At 36.8% G+C, this 22,655-nt stretch overlaps 1 long non-coding RNA gene across 2 annotated transcripts in view; it reads right to left on the minus strand.

Annotated features, from left to right (window-relative positions):
• LOC143680780 (uncharacterized) overlaps positions 1-22,655 on the minus strand; it is a 95,827-nt gene that overhangs the window by 13,176 nt on the left and 59,996 nt on the right. For both annotated transcript variants that reach the window (XR_013174177.1, XR_013174176.1), the window contains exon 3: positions 3,726-3,766. This is a non-coding gene — a long non-coding RNA (uncharacterized LOC143680780). The remainder of the gene's footprint in view (positions 1-3,725; positions 3,767-22,655) is intronic.

Consider the following 22,655-nt stretch of genomic DNA (forward strand, 5'->3'; position numbering starts at 1 on the left):
CTGAGAAAGTCTGATTTTGCTTTGGATCCATCTGTCACTGGAACTACCCACTCTGAAGGAAGGAAACCCTGAGAGCTTTCTCTATTACTGAGACATAAGATAAATAAAAGGAAAGAGGGGGCATGCAAGGGTAGTTCAGTGGTAGAATTCTTGTCTATCACGAGGGAGGCCCAGGTTCGATTCCTGGCCCATACACTTCCCCCAACCCCACCCCACACCCACCCCCCAAAAAAATATTCAACAAATGCTGCTGCAATAACAGGATACTCACATAGAAAAAGAATGAAATTTGATCTCCACCATACAAAAAAAATGGGCTGGGGGACAGAAGAACAGGAAAGCAATTGATGTTGAAATAAGATACCAGAATATGCTTCAAAAAAGAACAAACTGCTAAATTGGAATTATTATACCCTACAGATAAAACTTATTCTAGTGTTCAAATAAGCAAAAGTTGTGTTAGCCTTTGTATCACCAGCGTGTTACCAGATGTTTGAGTCTTTCCTTACCACATTTCCAGGGATGTTATAAGTGAAATGCTTCACTGATTTAAAAATAGAAATCAATACGGAAATCTGCTTTGCTTTATAAGGATGTATTTTAGTCCAACTCTACTGTAATAAATCTATTCTACAAAATGATCATTACCATTTCTACCACATATGCCATGTATGTTTTCATTACTGTTCTTTCAAAAATCTCTCTCACTTTTCTCAAGGTTGACTTCAACTGAAAGACTTTGTCCTAGACATCATGGTCTAAAATTAAGTAAATGAAAACACAAATTAAGAACTACATACAACTCCTTCCTGTCTGCTTATTTGCTGGGTCACTTGACCTTTGTCAACTTTAGGTGAGTAGGATATACCTTAACCTTACCCATAATTATCCAAGGGTACATGGTCATACCTGTTACTGCTTTGAATTCCTGGAAGATACTCACTTACACAGTAAAAGGCAGTAATGGAGTGTGGGTTGTTGTTTTCTTAATGTTTCCTTAAAAGCTCTTTCAGTTGTTTTCTGTGTCAAATGAGGGGCAAACCCAATGTTGCTTTTACTTAATTTCTTACTAACGGTGGCAGTCACTCAGACCAAGCTTAAAAGTAAAAATGTTCCTACCCATCCTGGCATTCTACCAGTCACACACTTTTGTTGAATTTTTTGGAATGAAATTTCATTGACAGGGTTATGAAACTGTGGGTAAATATATGTAACAAAATCACTTGGAAGGGGTGGAGCAACAGTGGTTCAGTGGCAGAATTCTTGTCTGCCATGCCAGAGACCCGGGTTCGATTCCTGGAGGCTGCCCATGTCAAAAAAAAAAAAAATCACTTAAAAGACTTGTCTAGTACAAAAGTAGCTACAGAAAATTATGAGTTTATTTTCATTTCTGACACAGATTCAAAGAATCAAAAATATATTGGCATTCCAAATGGTGTTTTATTTCTGTTGGGACTAAAAGAATAGCTTGCAATTTTCATTCCCATTAGGCATGTTCAGTGAAAATAAGAGTAGAATTCATTTAATTTGACATTGTACTGGAAATTCTAGCTAGGGCATTTATGCAAGAAAAAAATAAAAAACATCAAAATTGGAAAATGTAAATCTTCCACTATTTTCCGATGATATGATTCTATATATAGAAAGTCCCCAAAAATACACACCAAAGCTGCTAGAGTTAATGAATGAGTTCAGCAAACTGATAGGATGCAAGTTAATACACAAAAATTGGTAGTGTTTTATATAGACTAGTTTTATATAGAATAGTGAAGAGTAGAATGAAATACTAGTGAACAGTGAAAGGGACTGGTAAGGGGTATAGAACAAAAATAGGGAGAACAAAGGTTAAAATCTATTGAGTAGATAGAAATGCTAGTGGTCAATGAGAAGGAGGGGTGAGGGGTGTGGTATGTGTGAGTTTTTTCTTTTTTCTTTTTTTTTTTTTTTCTGGAGTGATGCAAATGTTCTGAAATATGATCATGGTGATGAATATACTACTATGTGAGGATATTTTGTGAGCCATTGATTGTACACCATACATGGAATGTTTGTATGTTAAGAATGTTCATGTTTGTATGTTGTTTTGGTTTAATAATATAAAATAGATTAAATATTAAAAAAAGAGTAATCTGAGGAGGAAGTCAAGGAAAAAATGTCATTACAATAGCAACTAAAAGAATCACATAAGAATAAGTTAACCAAAGATATAAAGGACATGTACACAAAAAAAATTGCAAAATATTGCTAAAGAACTCTGTTTGTGTTTGCTAAAGCTGCCAGGATGCAATATACCAGAAATGGAATGACTTTTAAAAGGAAATGTATGGGTGCATGGGTAGTTCAGTGGTTAGAATGTCCACCTTTCAGGCAGGAGACTCAGGTTCAATTCCCAGACCATGCAGCCAAAAAGAAGGGGGAGGGGGGAGTATTATGTTACAAGTTTATATTTCTAAGGCCATAAACATGGCCAAACTAAGCCATCCAGACAAAGAAACCTTGATCAAAAAAATTCACTGAGTCCAGAACACCTCTGAAGCTGAGAAGGCATGTGACTGGTATCTGCTGGGGTCTCTGGTTTTGGGTTTCAAACAGCTTCCCTGGGGGCATTTATTTTCTTAATCTTCAAACATCTGGGTCTCATGTTGGCTCTCAAGCAACTGTTCTTCAAACATCTGAGCTAATCAAGACGCACCTTGAATGGGTGGCCCTACATTTCCATCTAGTCAAAAGGTCACACCCACAACTGGATGTGTCACATCTCCATGAAAATAATCAGAAGTTTCCACCCTACACAATAGGTCTGCCCCACAAGATTGGATCAAGATTTATACATGACTTTTCTGGGTTTCATAATAGTTTCAAACTTGCACAAAACCAAAGCCCTAAATAAATGGAAGGGCATTCAATGTTCATGGATTGGAAGACTACATGTCATTAGGATCTCAATTCTACCCACATTTATTTACAGATTCAATGCAATCCCAATCACAATATCAACAGCCTACTTTGCAGAAATGGAAACACCAATCATCAAATTTCTTTGAAAGAGTAAGGGGATCAAATAACCAAAAACACCTTGAAAAAGAAGAACGAAGTGAGAGGACTCACACTTCCTGACTTCAGAACATTTTGCAAAGCTACAATGGACAAACAGCATGGTACTGGCCCACAGATAGCTATATCAACCAAATCAAATTGAGCGTTCAGAAATAGACCCCATGCCTATAGCCAATATATATTTGACAAAGTTTCTAAGTCCACTCAACTCGGACAGAATAGTCTTTTTAACAAATGGTGCTGGGAGAAATGGATATCTACATGAAAAAGAATGGAAGAGGACTCCTATCTTACACCATATACAAAAGTTAACTCAAAATGGATCAAAGGTCTAAAAATAAGAGCCAGGACCATAAAACTGCTAGAGAAATTGTGGGGAAGCATCTCCAAGATCTTGTGGTAGGCAATGGTTTCTTAGACTTTACACCCAAAGTCCAAGCAATGAAAGAAAAATAAATAAAGTGGAACTTCCTCAAAATTAAAAGCTCTCGTGTAGCAAAAGACTTTGTCACAAATGTGAAAAGACAACATACTCAATGGGAAAAAATGTTTGGAAACCACGTATCTGATAACAGTTTAATATCCAGAATATATAAAGAAATCCTACAACTCAACAATGAAAAGATATACAACTGAGTGCACAGGTGGCTCAATGGTAGAATGCTCACCTTCCATGTGGGAGGCCCAGGTTCGATTCCCGACCATGTACCTAAAAAAAAAAAAAGACATACAACTCAATGAAAAAGTGGGCAAAAAGCTTGAAAAGACATTTCTCCAAAGAGGGCATACAAATGGCTAAAAAGCACATGAAAAGATAGTCAACATGAGTAGATAGCAAGGAAATGCAAACCAAAACCACAATAAGCTATCATTTCACACCCACTAGAATTATAGAATTACTATTATTTTTAAAACAGAGTGTTACAATGTTGGAGAGAATGTGGATAAATAGGAATGTTCATTCATTGCTGGAGGGAATGTAAAATGGTACAGCTGCTGTGGAAGACAGTTCAGCAGCTCCTCAGGAAGCTAAATATAGAATTACCACATTATCCAACAATCCCACTACTAGGATATACCCAGAAAACTGAAAGTAGGGACTTGAACAGAAATTTTCACACCAACTTCACAGCAGCATTATCTACAATCGCCAAAAGATGGAAGCAACTCCAGTGCCCATCAATCAATGAATGGATAAGCAAAATGTGTATAAACATATGAGTGGATTTTATTCAGCTGAAAAAAGGAATGAAGTCCTGATGCATGTGACAACATGGATGAACCTAAGGACATTATGCCGATTGAAATAAGCCACACACAAAAGGACGAATATTGTATGATGTCACTGATATGAACTAATCATAATAAGTAAATTTATAGAGTTAGAATGTAGAATATAGGTTACCAGGGGAGAGAATGGGGATTGAGTTGTACAGAATTTCTGTTTAGGTTGATTGTGAAATTTTGGAAATGGTTGGTGGTGATGGTAGGACATTAATGTGAGTATAATTAACAGCACTGAATTCCATATGTGAATGTGGTTGAAAGGGGAAGTTTTGGGTTGTATATGTTATTAGAGTGAAAGTTAGAAGATAAAACATGGAACTATATAATGCAGTGACCCTTGTTGTGGAGGATGGACTGGAGTTAATAGCACAAGTATAAGAATATTCTTTAATGAATTATAATAAATACACAACACTAATACATGCTGTTAATAATAGCGGAGACTATGGGGAAAAATATACCTAATGTAAACTCTGGACTATATAGTTAGTATGGTACCACTGTATTTTTTTACATGACTTTTCTGTAAACTTACAGAAAAATTTTTTAATAATAAAAATAATTTAAAAATAATAAAAAATAAAACTAGTAAAACTAAAGATTAAGAAAAGAAAAGGACATATGAGCAAGAACACATATGATATTTCATCTAATTCATTAATTCCTAAATAGCTGCCTTAGCATAATGGCTCTCCAAGGGCAGTCAGGTGGCATTCTAAAATTAAGTAAGGATTTTTCTTTATGTCATCAGTGAGGAAGTTTTTAGTAATGCCAGCAAAACTAACAATCAAGATTATCTATCTGGTGGTGAAAAAGGAGGAAGGAGGAATGAGAGACTAGAGATGATGTTCTCAGTTTAACCACACCCAACTGAGGTTTCTCTCTGGGTAAACCCTTCTCCACCATGGAATTATCAATTTAATTTATATCAAGCCAGAGTTAGGCTCAATTTTTTTTCCTATAATTATTGACAATGATGCATACACCCTAGAAGTAATCCAAAATGAGCCTCTGGGATTTGAGTAGGGTTAATACTCCATGTCAACTAATGATGCAACCACAAATATTGTATTACTGTCTAGCATAAAAGCCAGATGCACTTTCAATGCAAATTGCTACATGAGTGTCCTTAAGAGTATTTAATGTTTAAACTCTGAGACTGAAATTAAGAAATTATGCATGTTTGGGCATGCATGAATAATCTTTCCACAGTAGCTTTTAGACACTGATTCTTCCCCATCCCCAAAACAGTCTGAACATTCACTCAGTTTGGAAATGTATTTTGGCAAAAGGCTTTTTATCCCTGAAATTGCCAGCTGAGCCCTAAAGTGAATCAGTTTAGAAATCAAACCTGTGAGGAAAGATCATTTGATCTGCCAAGGCAATGCTATGTGCTATTGTTTGCACCTTTTTGCTGATAGTTAACGTGGGAACACAAGAAGCCACGGCCCCTGAGGAGACAAGATAAGATTAATCATGCCTGATGAAATGTTGATGTGTTAATAAAGAATATTTTAGTGATCTATATAAACATCCATCTTAACTTTCAGATGAATACAACAATTTGCTCCCATAGTAATGATGAATAGTAAAAGGTTTTAAAGGGATAAAGTAAGCATGGTATCAAGGTTTTATTTAGCATTGGTCTCTAAAAATAGTTGGATACACAGACATTTTCCTTATTGTCAATATCTTTGACAGAGATGCACTTCTGTGATTTTAGATCCCATTTATTCATTTTTATCAACAAATGTTCATTAAGCTATGTAAATGTAAGCACACTTTGCACTGATTAGAATTTTGCTTACAGTTACACCAAACATTTAAAGTCTATTTTATTATCACATCCATAAAATGTCCCAGATTTGAGCCTATCTCAATATTTCTGTGGCAAAAATATTTAGTAATATTTTTAAGGCACTCAGATAAATAGCGTATCCCACTGGCATATCTAAATGAGCAATTGCTTGAAAAATATAAATTTTACAAAAAAGGGGCAAGGAAATAAAATGTAGATCCCATGGTAAAAGTACATTGATAGATATTTTTCTTTCTTCACAAACAAATGTTTATCGAGACTCAACAGACTATTGTGATCAAAACAGCGTTCAGGAGAGGGGCCAGTGTCAGGGAGTCTGGAGAATATGAAGTGCAACTCTCCAAAATTCCAAATCAATTCACAATCTAGAGGGAAAGGAAATTAAAATGGATGATAGGTTAGTTAATAACTTAAACTAAAATTATTTAGTAGGTAAGAACTTGCATTTAAACCCGGTTTTCACCATTTTCAGCAGCAGCCTTCATTTAACTTCTGAGATGTTTCCTTATCTACTAAGTGAGGATAAAAGCAGTACCTTTCTCATAAGGTTTAAGTATTAAATAAGCAAATGCTCTTAGCACAATGCTCAGCACTTAGTAAGCACTCAGGAAATGTTGTCTGTTGTTACTAAGTGTCAGATGAGTAATACAAACAATCTGGACAGGGACTCGGACATGAGTGGAGGTGCTGTGCAACAGATCGTCAGAGGCAACTTCAGACAGGAAGAAGGGTTTCAACTGGAACTTGAGAGATGGTTAGGATATGAACAGGCAGAGATTAGTGGGGCAGTATTAGAGTCTGTTGTCATGCAGTAAGGGGAAGGATGTACATGGCGTATTTGCTGGACCTGTCTAACTGGAGCAGAAGGCGTGGGTTGCAGTTTACAAGTACGTAATATTGGAAAAGAAAGTAGAAATTAAATTATGGGAGACGGAATAAAAAGCTAAGTAATCTGTACATCATCGGTAATAAGGGATAAATGAAAGGTGGCTGACTTTGCATATTCATCTAAAATAAAATCATTAAATTTAGCTTAACATGGAACTTTCAAGAATAAAGTCTAACATAGTATGAAAGTAATTGAGCCCTTTAGAAGCATGTTTAAAGTTTAGAAGTCACACATTTTAGTTAGGTCTCTGCCCCATCATTAACACATTTCATTCTCAGATGCACACGAGACTCTTAGACTTTCAGAGCAAAATGTCCTAGTTGATCTATTTTTACCTTTCTAGGCTACTAAACTTATTTGGCCTACTAAGGTCTCTAGGCAGAGAAGAATAACATAATAGTAAACAGAAATTACTTAATGAGTCAACTGTGTGTCTAGTCTTGAAAAAAATGTCTCCTGTATTACATCACTTCAATTATAAGCCAACCATTCATTAGAGCTCATTAATAAGATAAGTGTGCCAAATTATGCTTCATATTACTAAACTCAAGGTGCTTTTAGGGCATACCAAAGATTCCTATGTATTTTATGTCTTTTGCAATATTAAAAATCTAAAAATTAATGGAATATGTTCTTTTTAAAATTCCAAATGTCTTTAAACTATCAAATTCAAAACCTCACACAGGCTTTCATGTATTTTCATTTCACGTTTAAAAATATGTTCCTTCTGTCTATGAATAACTAAAAAATGTTTGGCCTCAGTAGAAATTCCTTTATTACCTTATAACAAAAGGCTGTGTAGTAAATGTGGAGAATTCTATGGACCCTTTCTAATCTGCATTGATGATTCTCTTTTCCTTCTGTATAGATATGGTTCAGGATCTCTAAAAGTTGAAATGAAAGGTAGCTAAATATGTATATAAGAAAATATTTTATCATCTTTTACCAATGAATGTAGCTTTCAAATTCAGCGCCCAGTCTCTCACAGTTGGGAATTATAACGCCTGAAGTTAGAGCTGACCAGAGGCAAAACTGAGGAAGAAATGGATTTGCTTTTTTAGAAAAAAACATCTAATCCACTCACATGTCAGCCACCTGACAGCCCACATCTACCTTTGACAATACTTAGAGACTTACTGCACAGAGCTTTGTGTTCAGAAATCATTCTTCTGTCTTTCTTTCAATCACTGCCAGTTACACACATCCCTGTCAATGAACTGAATATAATTTGATGAGTCAAATGATATTCTTAAGATTCAAATATGTGATGATCATAGAAGTTATATTTTGGGAGGGTATGGGACTGAGATCCATATTATATTTAATAGGTAAGTTTTCAAACTGTTTTAACCATTAGAAAAAGAATCATTAATTTTTAATTCCTGATTTAAGAACCCACAATGGTATTTAAAGAGAGAGCTTTTTCAAGAGAGTCCCCTGGTTTTAGTTTTCCTTGGATGTTCAAGCAAATAATATTCAATGGAGCGGCTTAAAGAATAGGAATTTATTAGCTCACATTTTTTGAGGCTAGGGAAAAGTTCAAATCAAGACATCTTCAAGGTGATTTTTTTTTCCCTGAAGACTCCTATTCTGGGGCTGGCTGCTGAGGATCATCAGTCCTGGGCTCGTCACATGGCATTGCCCATGGTGGCCTCTCCTAAGCTTTCCCTTCCCTTCTGGGTTCCGCTGACCTTCAGCTTCTTACTTTCCATGGCTCTCACACACTGAATTTCATTCCGCTTATAAAGGATGCCAGTAATAGGATTAAGACCCATCCTGATGAATTGTGCCACACATTTAATGGCAGTAACCTCAATCAAAGATCACACTCACAAGAATGGGTTGTTTAAGAATACGTTTTTCTAGAGTGCATAGTTCCAAACTACCACACTGTTCAACCAAATCATTCCATTCTAGAGCCAACCATTTTACCAATAAGGCCAGCCTAAAGATAAAGGAACCTACCCACAAACCAGGTACCATGTAAGAGGCAATCACCAATTACCTCGATTCCAGGCTATGTATAGGAAGAATGGCTGTTCCTAGTCATTTCAGTTCTGCAAGCATTTTACTTAGCACCCAAGACCAGTGAAGCCCTGTGTGGGTAATGTGGGGCATCAGTTCTCAGCCCAGCTACCATGTCACAGTGACCTACTCTAATCAATCACAGGAAAGGTGTGGAGCTACAACCAATACAAGAGGAATTTTTCACCCCTGGAAACTGATTTTAGTTCTTCATCTTAATTGTCAAAACCTCAGCAAATCCACAACATGACTTGCATGTGACTATGTGATTCTGAGGAAAGATTAAGAACCACTAATTGGAGCTGGGGTGGAAGAGGAGAGACAAAGCCAGCAAAAATCACCCCAACTGCCCTTGCTTTATGATAATTGAAATCACTATGATGTATGACTAGATTAAAAACTTCCTGAGTGAATGACCATTTTATAGTCCATTGTAACATTCAGCATAATCTCTGATGTCTAACATTTTTGAGAAAATGAAGAGATGAAGAAGGGAAGGCTTCTTGGGAACTGTCTAACTATTTTGTGAATTTCAAGCTGGTTTAGCAGCAAAATCTTTTTTATATTTCTTTCCTTTTTTAATTTTTAAATGTTTTCACAATTTTATTGAGATGTATTCACACACCATGCAAATCATTAAAATATACAATTAATGGCTCACAGTATCATCACATAGTTGTGCATACATGCCCATGATCAATTTTAGAACATTTTCATACTTCAGGAAAGAAATAAGAATAGAAAATAAAACTCAAATCTTCCCAGCCCCTGACTCCCCCCTCCATGTTGACCCACAGTTTTGGTGTGGTACATTTGTTACTGTTTATGAAAGAATATTTAAATATTATTGTTGATTCTAGTCCATAGTTTACAATAGGTATGTTTTTTCCCATATATCTTCTATCAACTCCTTGTAATAGTGTTGTACATTTGCTATAATTCATGAAAGAAATTTTCTATATTTGTACAGTTAGTCATAGTTATAGTCTACCACAAGATGTACTATGTTATACATTCCCATACTTTAACCTCCAACTTGTCTTCTGACATACATGATTCTAAACTTCCCCTTTCTACTACATTCACACACTATTCAGTACTATTAATTATTCTCGAAACGTTACCATCATAAACTTAAGTTTAATGTAGTTAAACATTCTGCACATATTAAGCAACTCCCCCATTATTTAGTCTCATTTTATATCCTGATAACCTATATTCTATATTTTATATTGAGTTTATATATTATAATTAGTTCATATCAGTGAGATCATACAATATTTGTCCTTGTGTATCTGACATTTCATGTAACATAATGTCCTCAAGATTCACCCACGTGTCACGTGCTTCAGGACTTCATTCCTTCTTTACCGCTGAATAACATTCCATTGTATGTATATACCACATTTTTTTAATCCATTCATCTGTTGCTGGACACTTGGATTGTGTCCATCTTTTGGCAACTGTGAATAATGACACTATGAACATGGCTGTGTAAATGAATGTCTGTTTGCATTCATGCCTGCAAATCCTCTGAGTGTATCCTGAGTAATGGGATTGCCAAATGTAAGGCAACTCTATGCACAGCTTCCTGAGAAACCCCCAAACCAGCCTTCTCAGCAGCTGTACCATTTTACATTCCCACCAGTGGTGAATGTGTTCCATGAACATTGGCTATCTTTCCATTTATATAAGCCTTCTTTGATTTCTTTAAGCAATGTTTTGTAGTTGTCTGTGTACAGGTCTTTACATCCTAGGTAAGTTTATTCCGAGAGATTTAATTCTTTTAGCTGCTATTGGAAATGGACTTTTTTTCTTGATTACCTCCTCAGATAGCTTATTTTTAGTGTATAAAAACCCTACTGATTTTTGCATGTGGATCTTGTATCTCACCACTTCACTGAACTCATTTATTAAGCAGCAGGAGTTTTTATGCAGTTGAAGTCTCCTGAGGTAGTCCAAATGAAGCAAAACAAGGGAAGGTTTTGCTGGTTTGAGACTATTATGTACCCCAGAAAAGCCATGTTCTTTTAATCCTAATGCAATCTGATGTGGGCAGACGTATTGTTTGGGTGGGACCTTTTGATTAGGTTGTTCCCATGGAGATGTGACACACCCAATTGTGGGTGGGACCTTTTGATTAGATGGAGATGTGACCCTTCCCATTCAAGGTGAGTCTTAATCCTTTTACTGGAGCTCTGTATGAAGGAAATAAAAGGCAGAAAACAGAGAGAGTTCAGAACTGACACAGAGGGCAGAGATGAAACCAAGACACAGATGTCTGGAGATGTAGAAGGTGTTGAGAGAGCTGTTTGAACCCAGAAGCTGGGAGAGAAGGACAGCAGATGTCACCATAATGCCTTCTCATGTGACAGAGAAACCCTGGACCCAATCAGCCTTTCTGCTATGGGTGGTGTGATGGTGGCTCAGTGGCAGAATTCTTGCCTGCCATGCCAGAGGCCTGGGTTTGATTCCTGGTGCCTGCCCATGAAAATTTAAAAAAAGCCAATCCATTTCTGCTATATTGCAGCTTTAGCAAACCAAAACAGATATTGGTACCAGAGAAGTGGAGTGCAGCGGTTTGCAAATACCAAACATGTTGGAATGGCTTTTTACATGGATAAGGAGGAAATTCTGGAAGAATTGTGAACAGGGTGAATAGGAAAGTCCTTGGATTGTTTTGAAGTGACTGTCGGTAGAAATATGGATGCTAAAGTTTCTCCCAATAAGCCCTTAGATGGGAATGATAGATGTGCCATTACAAACTGGAAGAAATGTGATCCTTGTTTTAAAATGGCAGAGAATTTGGCAAAATTGAGTTCTGGTGTTGGATGGAAGGTAGAATTTGAAGGCAATGAGGTTGGATATCTAGATGAGCAAATTTCCAAATTAAATGTGAAAAATGCAGCCTGGCTTCTTCTTGCAGTTTAATGTAAAATGTGAGAGGAAGGGGTAAGCTGAGAATTGAACTCTTGGGTACAAAAAAAACAGAAACTGATAGTTTGGAAAATTCTGGGCTTCTGGAAAGGGAGACTCCAGAGAATAGTGTCCCATGTGAGGATTTAACCAAATTTGGAAACAGTCAGTCATTTCAGAAAATGCCAGGATTAGAAATAAAGTTATCCCAAAAAGGATTTGTGGAAAGTTCTATTGTCTGATGGCTGTGATCCCTATGTGTTGCATGGAAAATTTGCAAGTTTGTTGCTAGATCTGTATGAATGGAATGACAGTCAGTCTGGACAGAAAGGGACAGAAAATGGACAGATTAAAAGAAAAATGACTTCAAAGGCAGAACCATGGACGTTAAGGTCTGGAGCCAAGAAATCTCAGGCCAGGAGAGTGGAACCACACATCCACATGGAAAGGGTGAGTTTGCCCAAGAGGTAGAAGGCAGGGCTCAGAGAGAGTGAGGCACATTCCTTGAGGATTGGTGAGAGCCTGCCTGCCCCATTTCCTGTTCTGAAGGGCTTAAGTGTGTGCCGCAGAGATGGCAGAGAGTCCAGGTGCCACCCAGATGCTTGAAGAGGGTGCTGAGAATAAGATGGTCTCCCCAGTGCTTGGATATGTTGGAACACTCACCCCAGTGTTTGGAGAGAGCAGGGACACTGTGTAAGCCCTTGGAAAGGGGAGGTCTGCCTTTCTCTCAAGCCTGGGGATAAATGATTCTCAGACCTTAAAATCGAATGGAATCTGCCCTGCTGCTTTTTTGAAACTGTTTACGTTCAGTGACCCCTGTGTTTCTTTCAATTTCTTCCTATGGAAGTGGAAATGTTTATCCTATGACTGTTCCTGTTTTGTATATTGGCAGCAGATAACTTGTTCTGTGTTTCACAAGTCCATAGTCAGAGGAGAATTCTACCTTAAGACAGACCATGCCTGTAACTAATTTTGATAAGATTTTGTACTATTTTTGAGTTGGTTTTATATTTGTATTATTAGTAAAATAGTTTAAAGCTTTGGTGATATTGTGATGGAATGTCTGTATTTTGCATTTCGAAAGAACATATCTGTCCTACCCCACTCACAGATACCAGTAGTCTCCTGAGACAACCCCTGAAACCTTCGATGATTCTTAGGGCATAGATTAAATACAACCACACCAAACTGTAAATTCTATTACTGCAAGGACAAAATTTATCTTGTTTATCATTGTGATCCTAGTGTATGCCATAGTGCCTGGCGCATAGTAAGTACCTAGTAGAATGTAAGTTAGAGCAATGACATTTAGGAAAACGACTAAAAGAAAAGGCGCAAATTTTTGGAATCTATAACAAAGAACTTATTTTCCTAAGACTTATACATAATTACTTTTAAAATTAAAAAAATTTTAAACCAAAGACTACTCAAAATGCACTTGGAGAAATCTCATTTTTACTGTAGTAAATATGATATTCATTTGGGTTGTGGTCTTCAAGTACAGGGAAAAAAAGGCATTTCAGAAGTAGGCTATTCCATTGTACTTCAGTAGACTGAAAATTTGGGACTCATCTGCAAACTCATTCATATCACATAGGTGCTTCTACATCATTGCCATCTAAACTGAGATCTAAATCAAAACTCTAGAGAGTTATAGAAAGGTTACCTTTCTCTGTTCACCATCTACAATTACTTAAGTGAGTTATTCTATCCTCAGGGTCCCAATCCAGCTTTGTTCCAATTTCATATTCCCTTGTGCTATTCAAAATTAATCTTTAAATTCAGGTTCCAGGATGTTTTCCCCCACCAAAAACAGTATTCTTATGTTTCAATTACAAAATTAGGTATCTTTGTTTAAATGTTACTCAAATGCAAAGCCTTCCTAAAAGCTCTTCTGTGGCATTTTTTTATTAGACCAACATACAGTGGGTGCTGAGGGCAAGGAACTATAATGTTTGCTGACCTAAATTGAATCTAAGTTTTAAACTTAATTTTAAGTTTGGATTGTCTTTACAATGCAAACTTATTAAAGGAAACTAAGTTTTTCACTCAAGAGAGATGAATGTTTTCTATAGTGAGTCAGAAAAGTAAAAATTCTTTGTCAGTGGAGCCTTCTAAATATTTTCATAAATAGGGTTTTAGAAATAATGCAAAAGTAGTTCCAAAAGTTTAATTTAATTTATGCACACAAAATGCACAGTTACAGGACCCCTACTGATCATAGCTTAATTGTGACTTAATTTAATGAAAATATTAACAGGCTAAAATATTTTTTGAAACCTGGGAGGTGACCCTGAAGAGGTGAGTAGAACAAAAATGAGTTCAAGCAGATAATATCTTATTTGTGGCTCAAGGGTTTAAATCACTTCGATTTTAACAATTCCTTGAACATAAGAATGTAAACTATGTGGGCTTAGGTGTATAGTTTGGTTGTATGTTCCAAAAAATGTAAGAATACTCTAGGATTGATACACTCATTTCAAAAATTAAAAATTCCAAGAAATCAAAGATTCACTTTTCCCCCCTTTCTTGAAGATGAACGCTTGGTAATTCAGCTTCTAAAGTTAGGCAAAAAAATGCATCCACAAAAACTTGAAGATAATTGATACTCAAAAGCTGTGACTCATCTATGAAACTGTGGCTTTGTTTCCACTGGAAAGCTCTTAAGTTCTTCAAAATCTATTGTTCCATTGACATCAAAACATTAAAGCAACAGAAAAGAGTTCAGTTTCCTACTAGCATCTGCTCAAACAACACACCCATTTTGAGCTGAACACCTGTATTTCCATGAAGAAATTAGAGTACTGTTAATTTCTCTTTCTTATTTAGAATTCAGAAATTTGATCACATAATATGAAGTTACAAATTAAGAAAAACTGATATCCTTCAAATTGGCACTCAGAATCCTGTGACAAAAAAAAAGCCTTTATCTGAAAAAAGCATGAATTTTCATCTCCATGAATATTTTTAATGACTTTCCACCACCTAGCCATCTTTGATGGCTACATTCTACTTAAACTCCACCCAAATATTTAACCTATTTAAAGATAAGAGGATGAGAGCAAACAAAGTTTGGAAACTTGATCACTTTCTCCATCCAAGTTTGGCCTGGCTTGCAAACTTTACTGCACAAACTCTGTTAACACATAATGCAATGGAAACTCAGCACAAAACTAATTGCCTTTAGATTTGAATAAGCAATTAGAGTAATTTTTTTCTTTTCATTGCAGAGCCCCTATCTCTGGCAAGTGAATTCAGTTTTTACTGAATTCTAAGGTGATAGGACATTTCTCTAACTTGATCTTAGCAGTAGTTACAATGATAAAAATTACATTAGGTTTGTAAAAAATTACAGGACTATATACTTAAGATTTGAATTTTTACTGTACGTTAATTATACCTTAGCAAGAAAAATATGTTCAAATCCTAGAACAGCTAGATCTTTCAAAATTAACCTGTCTGTTTTAACATATTTAAAACAGTGATAATAATAACACTATCATCCCATGGTTATATAACTTACATAGCCATGTGAGAAATAATTTTCTGCACAAAAAAATCTTTGCTAACGCAGCTGCCCTTAAACTTAAAAGTGTGTTTTGATTATTTTCAACTGCTTGGAGATTTCTTCATAGTTATTTCCCCTCTGCCTCTTTTCTCCTGGTGGTGGTAATATGCATTGCTCCAAGCTTCTCCAGAACCAGTTAAGTTAAGGAGAGCTTGGCCTGGAACTCTCAGCCCTCCCGAGATTGATGCTGCTCCACTGCAGTGCTAATGCCAGACTGAATATTGGCAGAGCACCAGGGATTTTTTCAGTTTACCTTTCCAGACAGCAGACACTAATCCCTTGTGCCTACTTTTAATTATAATATGGACCTGTAACAGAAAACTAATTTTATCCCAAGGTTTGTTTGCATCCTAAATGGTGCTTTGACTCTTTTTCCTTGTGTTCTCATTCCTTTGTCTGAAAACGGAGAATGAAACCTAAACTGGAAGGCTACCCTTGGTGACAAAGCCTAAGGCTGCACTTCTTCCTTTTATTTTGAAATTGAGAACTACTGTGAAAGCAATTTTGGGCTGAATGCGAAAGCTTATGTTTTACTCGTCAATATTGAGATTTGTAATCATATTCCGGTGACTGTCATGAATAACTTTTTTCCCTTAAGAAAACAAGTCTAATTTTCCTCTGCAGTTTTTAAATGAAAATTTATATAAAACAGAAATTGCAAGGAGGATTATACAGTGATTTCTTCACAGAGAGCAAACATTTTAAACCAGATCAATTTGTAAGATGAACTACTCTTGAGCACTTTTGTTTAAGCAAGATAAATGTTTATGTCTTTACACTGCAGCAAAAGTCCTTATAGGACAGCTTCCTTGTTGGATGCTTTAACAATATTTTCAAAATTGTTTTCCTGATCATCAGTTTAATTTTGTGATCTGACCATTTATGGCGCAATGTCAAATAACATTACAATTTTCATCAAATTAACCTGAACTACTCTTGAAGCTGAAGGCAAAAAACCAATAATCTTTTTGCATAAATATACCAGTATCATCAAAGGAGAACTTTTAAGATCATTAAATCAGCTTATTTTCTAACATAGCACATTCAAAATATCTTTTAAAATTATGTAAATCATTTCCTCAGCTGTTGATTCTTTGGATAACTATATGAGTTATGCATGCAGTTTATATTAGTATTAGGGCGGTGCAATGGTGATGCGGTGGTAAAATTCTCACCTGCCATGCCAGAGACCCAGTCCGATTCCTGGACCCTGCCCACACACACACACACACAAAAAGTTAATATTAAGTATTACTTATTGGGTCACTAACATGCTAAAAACTATGCTAAATGAATTTATTTAATCCTCTGAAAAGTGCTGAAGATATGTACTGTTAGCCATGTTCTACAGATAAGGAATTTGAGGCTCAGATATTAAGCAGCTTGCCCAAGGTCACAGGATCAGTCATTTGCATCCAGAGTCTATGCGTTCAACCCAATGATATACAGTACAATTAAGTTATCTATGGTGTATACACTACTCAGCAAGATGGGATCCTGACAGATAAATCAAACAGCAGATTTGAGAGAGAGGCACAGAAACATCCATGTTTTGGCTTCCTAGGTGACTCCTATGTGCCAGGTACTATTTTAACAGCTGCATAAACAGACTGAGGAAAGAGCAAATTACAAAAGCCTTAACACTAGAAAGCACTTACTTAGTTCAAGACACTGAAAAGAAAGACAAGGTCAGCAAGTACGGCTGCTAGTGAGCAAGGGGGTCAACGGGACAAGATGAAGTGAAGCAGAAAAGCAGGCTCAGGCACAGCTTTTTGGCAAAGTATAGATTTGAGTCCAGGTGCAATGGAAAACTGCTGGAGGGTTTTAAACGGGGTGGCACGGACCAGCTCTGCTTATTTGTAAATTGTAGCAGAGACAGAAGTAAAAGCCGGGGTATCAGTTAGAAGGTCATATAATCATCTCAGTGAGATGTGAGAATGGCTTGAATGATGGTGGATGTGAGTGGAGAAGGAAGCAAATCATTTTTGGAAAATACTTTGGTTGTGTATTAGGTTTTTTTTAGCTTAAGTAACTTGGTGGGTGGTGGCGACGTTTGTTGAAATGAAGGCAATCCAGAAAGGAACGGATGGGAATTGGGGGTGGAGAGTCAAAGGATTCTGCTGTGGATGTGTTAAATTTGACATGTTTGATTCGTAGCTGAACCGAGTTTGTTTATATCCATTTTAAATTCATTCTTCAGCCTTTGATTATGGAGGCAGAATCTGGTGCCTGTCAGTTACAATATAGGAGCTCAACTTATAATTCCAATTACAGTACAGATAAAACTTGCATTTAAACTCAAGTGCCATTTAAAGTTGATAGAACTTTACTCCTGACAGAACGTAATGGTTTTAAGACTTATGTCTGAAAAGCCTTTAGAATCTGGAAGGCTGAAATGTTTATATAAAACAAAAGAACATTCACCTCCTGCATGTTCTAATCACATAATCACCTGGAGTGGACATTTAGAATGGCCCAACAATGACACTGTTTTCTAGTTTATTCACTCTCCTCCTTTTCTGGATGACTATTTCTAACTATGACTTCTCAAACTTTCAACAGAAGCTTCCAACTTCATTTAAAAGAGAACATTACCTACCACACAACCCACCTACCTGCATCTCTACCTGCACATCCTTTCTCCTCTCCAGTTACAATCTATGACATATCTGCACTCCTAGCAAAGGTAAACTAGATTCCACACTCTGGACTTTGCCCAGCATTTCTCCATCTTTCTGCTCTATCACCAATCCTTCTTTTCATAGTGGATCTCTGAGGCTTTCACATCTGCATACCAAAATGAGTATATGACCCACACTTTTCTTGCCTGTCACAATCCTATTTCTCTGCTCCTTGTTGTAGGAAACTCTAAAAAACATTGTCTAATTCACTGTCTCCATTTTCTTTCACCTCTCGTTCTGTCTTAAATCAATGCTCCTCCAAATTTGTTCTTTCCAGATTTCCAGTAATCTGCAAGTTCTTGAATTTATTTGTCATTTCTCAGTCCTCACATTACCTTACCTGACTGCAGTATATAACACAGTTGATTACTCTCTTTTCCTTGAAATATTTCCTTCTCTTGGCTTCCAAGACACCCAATCTCTTGGTTCCCTACTACCTCATGAACGTGCTTTCTCTGGCTCTTTTGAAGATTCCTCCTTATCTCTCCAAATTTTTAACCTCAGAATGCTTCAGGCCTCTGTTACTGAAATTCTTTTCTATCTACATTTATTCCCTTAGTGGTGGCTTTGAATGTTATCCAAATGCTGACAACTCACAAATATTTAGTCTCCCTCTTAGGCTTCCTTCCGGATTCTTATATCTAACTGCCTACTAGACATCTGTACTTGAATGCCTAAAAGCTGTCTTACATCTAATATGGCCAACACTGGGCAACTGATTATCCCCCCACCAAAAGCTCTTATCTCTCTGATAGCAACTCTATCCTTACAATCGATATGCTCAACCCTAATACTTGGGGTCCTTCTTGATGCCCTTTTTCATTCATACCCACACCTGATCCATTGTTATCTTCATCTGACAACTGAAGAACTGAGACCTAGAGAAGCTGAGACTTGTCCAATATTCCTCAGTAAGAAAGGGACTGTTAAGATCAAATACAGTTCTAAAGTTTGTGCCAAAATAGTGAACAACTCACCTCCAGTCTAGTTTAAATACTAGCCTGAAAAATGAATCATCCAGCCAACCATAAGAATGGAAAAAAAATATGTAGGGTGTTCAAATGTTCTAAAGATTTTCTGAGATGATCAGGTTGTGATTCTAAACTAATATCTTACCTATAATATGTTATACTTTCATATCTGGCAAAAGAAATCTATTCTACAAGTTTATGAGCACATTGATCTAAAGAAAATTATCAAAGATTTAGTAGGGGCTTCTTTTCCTCTTACTAGTCACAAAACCTTCTGTACCACATTGTTTAGAATTCAGATGACCAGATTTTCCAAAACTCTCTTACCAGAAGTAACAAAGATGTTCTCTGCTCTCCATGAACTTAGCCCCAACTCTGTCCATGTGGTTTCTAAGTTTGTCAAGTGTCAGCAGGAAGATACTAATGACCCCATGCCATTCTTCCTTCCCTCTGTAATATTCTACCACAAACTCCTCAGATTGTCTCAAGGATGTTGTCTGTCTAAATTGTTTTGATTCTTTGTCCCCAATGTTTCTGTTACACATACTGTATATGATGTCAGGACCTATCATTTTCAGAAAAGAGCTTAGAGAAGCCACTTAATTTACTGAGCACAAACGTTGTTTACAAGAATTACAATGGATCAGTTCCTTTAAAGGGGACTACTTCCAGCACTTCATTTTTAAATCTTAATATTTAGCTTTGTGATCATTTAGGCTGTTAGGAGATTTATGCCTAGATCTTTCAGGGCTAACAGTGGGATATTGAGATAATAAGTTTTAAGAGCAGTCATTTCCATGTCTTAGAATTCTTCTTATATAAAGTACTGCAAAGACTGCGATATATTTGTTCTGATTTTTTTTAATAATCCTAACTATTTCTCCATTTGCTCACTGTTTCAGCCTGCCAAAGCTTCCAGAAATCAACACACCAGAGTTGGATTGGTTTTTAATAAAAGGGGATTCATTTAGTTAAAAACTGTTACAGTTCTTCAGAGGAAGGCAGCTTTTATCTGAAGTTTTTCCTTACATGGGAAGGCACAGGGCAGGGTGAGGCCTGTTGGTCTTCTCTCCCAGCTTCTGGGTTCCAACACCTTTGCCCAGGGTGATTCCTTTCTGTATCTCCAAACATCTGGGCTGAGCTGCAGTGCTGAGATAAGGTATGCTGACCTCTCTCTTTTAAGCCTCCAGCTAATTAAATGAAACATCACTCATTGCAGAAGGTACTCCCCTTAGCTGACTGCAGATATAATCTGCCATAGATGAATTTCACATACTAATGATTCAAGTCCACAGCAACAAAACTATGAGGCATTATCACCTGGCCAAGTCGACACCTGAACCTAACTACCACACCCACTGAAAGAATTCGCCATTTCTACTCCTTTTTCAGCATGTTTTGAATTTGTTCATTTGCCCCTAGAGCAATATTTCTCTGGGACAGCCATAGTGGAATGGCTGCTATCCTTTAACTTCCTATACGTGGTGAGAGTCAAATCCAACAATTGCTTAAAATTGCTTCTACAAGAAAATTGATCTTAAGAACCTCCAACTGCACACTCTCTTCCTAAATTCTTCCATCATTAGTTGCAATGAATAGTACCTTTCTCAGTTATTGAATATATCTACAATACAGGATAAACTTACCTCAAATTATGGCAAGCTGAATTGTTCCAAATATTTCAGGGTACATTTGTCAAACATTAAGTGTGTAAGCAATTAGAATTCTTAAATAATCTGTCTGTCAAACCAATGCACCTAAATGTCTAGACTTTATCCCTCTGTAAAATCACATTCAAAACTGTGGAGGGCGGTGCAATGGTGGCTCAGTGGCAGAGCTCTTACCTGCCATGCCAGAGACCCGTGTTCAATTCCCAGTGCCTGCTCATGTAAAAAAAACAAAAACAAAAACTGCGGAGTGCTGCTTCGTATTTCATTCTCCCTATCATGCTTTCCCTCACATGCTGCTGACACTGAAGCCTTGAGACAGGCAGAAAAGCTTCCCTAAACTGTTCCAGCAGAACTGCTTTTGTTCTGTGAACCTGTTGAAAACTATAGGTCACGGAGAAGCCATTATCTGCCTTTCATCTTTCAAGTTCTGTATCTTTAAACATTTGACAACACTATTAGAGAGAAAGTATCTGCCTTATCCCTGAATCTCCTCTATTATATCTTGGGTCACACTTCTGAAGCAGCCTTGGAGAATTACTCTTTAGTATATCTTTGAACTTCAGCCCACCATATACTATGAGAATTTTGCTCATAATGTTTTAAATTGGACATAGTAACTCTCATGTCTAGGGGTAATGAATAGAATGGGAAAAAAATCAGTTAATTCATAGTCTAATGATTGTAGAGATTCCATTTTTATAAAATAAAACAACAAAAATATTCCAAAAGTAAAGTAATTTAGAAAACAGAATGAATGGAAGGGACTCTAAATGAATATCAGTATGTGATAACAGATAAAGTTTAGGACTTGATAAAAGTCATCCCATGCTACATCCCTTAGACTTTGGATACCAAAGAAATGTTAGGAAATTTACACAGAGTTTAAGATCCAAACTTCTTTATTATTTTGATGTTCAACATTATTGGAATATCTCTTGGGTTCAAATGAAAGGGCCTAGATTCTCATGGGGAAGGGTTGGCAGTGGATACTGTAGGTATCTGACTCAGTGACTTTAGCTTTTAGAGCATGCCTTGGAATTAATGACTGAGACTAAAAAATAAAATAAAATCCATTAATATTTGTAAGCCAGAGCTACAGTGTCTTAGGGCAAACATTGCTGAGACTAACCCTCTATGCACTCTGTGAAGCTACTGTCTGAAGAGAAGAGACAGCACTGCTGCAGTGAACAAGGTCACCAATTAATCTTCTGTTTTCACAACAATACAATATGGCAGTGACAGCAGCTTCCCCAGAAAGAGATCCCTAAAACTAGTTGCAATAAGAAAATCATTTCTATGCTGAACCACAAATCATTGAAAACCCAAACTCCATGATTGTATAGGAGCCATTTGAACTTCCAGTTCTAGAAAGAAAAGGCAACAATTCCTTTTTAGGCATGAAAAAATTCCAAAATAGCCAAGGATGACTTTCAGGGAAGATGGTAGAATAGGGAACTCTAGGACTTAGTCCTTCCACCAAAACAACTATTAAACAGGTAGGAACTTCCTGAAACAACTATTCTGAAACTCCAGGGACCAGAAGGACACTATAGAGAATGTAGGAAGAGGCTGATTAATTATGGTATAGAACTGTAAACCTGGTGACTACCAGATTCCATGCCCCACTCTCACAGCAGGCCACCATGGGCTCTGGTCCCTGGCTAGCACACTGGTAACAGAAAGGGACATAAACAACTTCTTCCCCAAGAACAGGGGTGGGCACAGCAGATCACCGATCATGTTTTTTGTTTAGTGAATTCAGATTGCTGGAG

This window comes from Tamandua tetradactyla, chromosome 4 (genome assembly GCF_023851605.1).
Source record: "Tamandua tetradactyla isolate mTamTet1 chromosome 4, mTamTet1.pri, whole genome shotgun sequence".
Lineage (NCBI taxonomy): Eukaryota > Metazoa > Chordata > Mammalia > Pilosa > Myrmecophagidae > Tamandua > Tamandua tetradactyla.